Source organism: Rhinopithecus bieti, unplaced genomic scaffold (assembly GCF_001698545.2).
Source record: "Rhinopithecus bieti isolate Rb0 unplaced genomic scaffold, ASM169854v2 scaffold_17429, whole genome shotgun sequence".
Classification (NCBI taxonomy): domain Eukaryota; kingdom Metazoa; phylum Chordata; class Mammalia; order Primates; family Cercopithecidae; genus Rhinopithecus; species Rhinopithecus bieti.
This window is the reverse complement of record NW_016808905.1, coordinates 495,373-499,888: the sequence shown is the minus strand read 5'-3', so window position 1 is coordinate 499,888 and position 4,516 is coordinate 495,373.

Genomic DNA, 4,516 nt, shown 5'->3' with positions numbered 1-4,516 from the left:
AGGGGGTGCGAGGGGGCGCCCGCCGGGGGCTGTCCAGGCGCGGCGCGTGTCCCTCGAGTGCGCGGCGCCCCTAGCGCCTCGGTGCGCGGGCTCCCGAGCTGCGCTGGGGCCCTAGAGGAAGAGGAGAGCGAGCGAGGGGAGGCTGCCGGGCAGCCGGGAAGGCGGTGGGGGCCGGGGGGGGGGGAGGGGCGTGGAGGGGGGCGGGCGGGAGGCGGGCAGGAGAGGGACCGCCCCGCGGAGGCGCAGCGGACGCCCGGCCTCTTCACCTGTTGCCCGACTCCCAGCGGCCGAAAAGGCGCCGCGTCGCACCCAGGGTGGCTGGGTTGGCAGCCCGGCGGGCGGCGCGGAGGAGAGGGCGCAGGGGTCCTCCTGGCCGTCTTCCGCTCCCCCTCCCGGCTTTTGCCTCTGTCAGGCCCCGCCTGGCCCAGGCCTGCAGCCGCCAGTGACCTGTTTCCTTACACCTGAGCGGGTCGGGGGCTGCGGGCATTGGGGCCCCTTAGGGAAACCCAGGCCTCCAGGAACCCCGCCGCTCCAGGACTCGGAGCGGAGGGAGTGACTGAGCGACGACCGAGGCAGGGGTGATGTGGTACCGCGAATGCTGGGGAAACGGCAGGAATGATGACCCGGCCGGACCTTAGACCCGAGATCGATGAGAGGCCGCCAGCACTGCCCGGGAGACGGCCCGCGCTTCTCCCCCTCCTGCTGCGGCCGCCGCCAGACCCCGGTGTTATTTCCTGCCCCTCCTGTCGGGAACAATTTGAGGAACCAACTTAATCGCTTGGCTTTGAGGGCGCGACGCTTCCAGGCGCTCTCCTCGGCTGTGTCCCGCGGACCCGTGGAGCCTGGGTGACGGCGCCTGGGCCGGAGGAGGGGAGATGTTTGGGGTCCCTGGCCAAGATGAATCAGCGTGACCGTCCCGTCACCCTTGAGGGAAAAAAGAAAAGTTTCAAGAAGGCTTGAAAGGTGTGATTTGTGTAAAGTTAACTTTAGGACAAATGAGCTGTGCTTTCCTGGCATGGGAAGCGGATGGGGGTCCTCATTTAGTGAGGCAGTTTGTAACACGGTCAGGAAGAACTGAGCTCGGGTGCTTGCGTTTATCAGCTGTATGACCCAGAGCGAGTGGCTCTACTTTTCGGGCCTCAGTAATGCAGTCTCTAAAACGCAGGCTTTGACAGATGGACCTCTAAACAAAAAGATTATCTTCCTATTGGTCCCTCCTTCTATTTTGTGAAACGGTAGCAAGAAACATTTTATCTGGAAGCCACCAAAAGAAAAAGAAATAAGAAAAGGAAGAAAAGGCTATAAATCGAGGGTAACTGATTCACAGTGAAGGCATTTCTGCTGATTTGTTCCAGGACAGGTTAAAAAAGAGATCACAAGGGACATTTTCTTCACAGTGTCTTATCGAATGTGCTGAGAAGAAAGCAAAAACGACAATCTAATAAGACAAGGAATTAATGTCTTTTAAGTCTAGGTCCTAGCCAGGAAGACCTCTGGGAGTAAAAGTTGAGGCTTTAAAAGCATGGCAAAGTTGGAAGATGCGGAGAAATTCCATCCATGTGTATTTGGTAAGCACTTTGGGCTGGTGGGTAAATTCTTAAAATTTAAAATATAGCACTTTTGCCTGGAGCAGTAGTTCTCATAGTGGTCCTTGGACCAACAGCAGGTAAGTTCCCTGGGAACTTATCAAAAATGCAAGTTCTCAAGCCCCACCCCCAGACCCACTGAATCAGAAACTCTGAGGGTGGAGCCAGGAAGCTGTGTTTGAACAAGCCTTCCAAAAGACACTGATGCATGCTGAAGTTAGCTGCTGGTTTAGAGAAACTGTTAATGAGTATGGGGAAATAGATACATACATGAAATGGCTGGAGGAGACTCAACCATCATGCATGACATTTAGTGAACGCAAAAGACAGGGAGTCTAGACGACTCTATTTCCATAATACAAAGGACAATCCTCTCAAAATTCTTGCGGTCAGATGAATTTCTAAATTCAGATTTTGTTTTTCAATTTAGAAAGGTAAAATGTGCATGTATCGTATATTACATAGTACCTTCGGTAAGGTCTGGGGTGACTACCAATTTTCTGCAAAGAAAATCATGAATTACATAAGTATATGCTTGGATTATCTATTGCAATGTAACAAATGTTCACAAAACATTAGTGGCTTAAAATCACCATTTTATTTGCTCAGAAATCTGTTGTGTCAGGAATTTGGGAAGGGTTTGGCTGGCAGGTTCTTCTGCTTTGCATGGTGTGATTGGAGTCATTTAACTCAGCTGCTTTCAGTTGGTGACTTGGCAGGGCTAGAAAATACAAAAAGTCTTCATTCCCATTTGAGCATTTCAGTGCTCTTTCAACTTGCCTCTCCGTGCAACTTTGGGCTTTCTAACAGTATGGATAAGCTCATGGTGGTTGGGCTTCTACCTGGCAGCTGGCTACTGAAAGAGACTTTCTAAGATGGGCAAATGCAGAAGCAGATCTCTTAAGGCCCAGCCGTGAAGGCTACATAGACTCATTTCCACCACATTCTATTGGTCTAAGCCAATGAATGACAAGGCCAGCCAGATTCATGCAGAGGGGAAACAGACACCATCTGTGGATGGGAGGAGCAGTAAAGAATTATGGCTGTCTTTTAATCTAGGTGAGATAAAGACAAAGATAATAAATAGCTTTGCATCAGTTTAGGTTATGTTTTTCTACCAAATATGTTTTATGCAAGCTCAGGAAAAAAATTTTTGGTTTTCAGCTTTTGAGATTTCAGAATTGCAGAGAAAAAAATATGCAGTGGTTGCTTGAAAACTAGCTGCCCCTTTCTAACTACTGCCTACATTCGGGTGATTATCTTCCACCTGAAACTCTACTGATTGGTGCCCATTCTTCCAATAACACCTTTATCCAGTCCACCTTCCATCTTCCTGCAAGAATTATTGTCCTGAAACCCCAGGCTAAGGTACCACTCTGCACAGCATAAGGGCCTATATAAGATAGTTCAGCCTATCTCTTATGATCCCTTTTCTCAACCACTCTAGAATGCATACTGTTTCAGCCCCAAATACACTTTGCATATATCTCTGTAAGTGTGATCACTTTATGCCCATAGCCAGCTTTCCTCTTTGCCTAAAAGCCTCCTACCTTCACACAGAGCTCAGAATCTGCAGTCTTCATGGCCCATTTTAAATGCCTTTTCTGTGATTTCTTTGGATTTCCATGAGCTTTGTTCTTTTCTTTTTTGTTTTATAATTCATTGATTTTATGCACTTCTTTTTACTACTTCTCAAGAGATATGAATTACCCTTCCTTGTCTGCCCCCTGCTATAGGAGGTATTGAACGAATGCTGAGGCCCAAACTTTTTTTTTTTTTTTTTTTTTGAGACAGGGTCTTGTTCTGTCACCCAGACTGGAGTACAGTGACATAATCACAGCTCACGGCAGCCTTGGCCTCCTAGGTTTAAGCAATCCTCCCCACTCAGCCACCTGAGTAGCTGGGACTACAGGCAGGCACAACTACATCCAGCTAATTCTTTTTTTTATTTTTTTGTAGAGATAAGGTCTCACTTTGTTGCCCAGGCTGGTCTCAAATTCCTAAACTCAAGTGATCTTCCCACCTCAGCCTCCCAAAGTGCTGGGATTACAGGTGTGAGCCACCATGCTGGCTCCAAACTTCATTCTTAAGTACAGAAAAATGTCAAAAGAAAAGCTAAGCCCTGTACCCCTATAATGCCTTAATGCAGAAGAGAGCTTCAAGCTGAGACTTCTGGGAAGTATTTGATTTGTAAAAATGGTGAAGAAAATGGAAACAGGTACAGCCCAAGTGACACCACATGTGCCAGGATGAGCAGGTCCTGTGCAAATAGATACAGAAAAATCTAAGATCTGTTAGCATGGAGTGTAGGGTAAAGGATTTATGCAGAGTCTAAAATATGGATGCCACAAGGCCATATTACCCAATGAGCCAAAGTTATGAGACACAGCACTCTCAAAGGTCTGTGGGGTCAAGGCCATTCAGTGGAAGCCCAGGACTCATTAATAATTGAAAGAAAACAATGGACAGCGTGTAACTTCCACCTGCTCTCTGAGAGAGAACCAGGGACATTCCCGTTTTTTAGGTAATTTTCATAGGTTTATGTTTCTCCTCACTGTTATTCTAGTTTTAAATTCTGGTAGTTTAGGCCACGCGCGGTGGTTCACACCTGTAATCCCAGCACTTTGGAAGGCCGAGGCGGGCGGATCACGAGGTCAGGAGATGGAGACCATCCTGACTAACATGGTGAAACCCTGTCTCTACTAAAAATACAAAAAATTAGCCAGGTGTGGTGGCGGGCGCCTGTAGTCCCAGCTGCTCGGGAGGCTGAGGCAGGAGAATGGTGTGAACCTGGGAGGTGGAGCTTACAGTGAGCTGAGATAGCGCCACTGCACTCCAGCCTGGGCAACAGAGCGAGACTCTGTCTCAAAAAAAAAAAAAAAAAAAAAAAAAATTAGGGGAGTTCGTTTTTTTTATTTTTTTTTTTATTT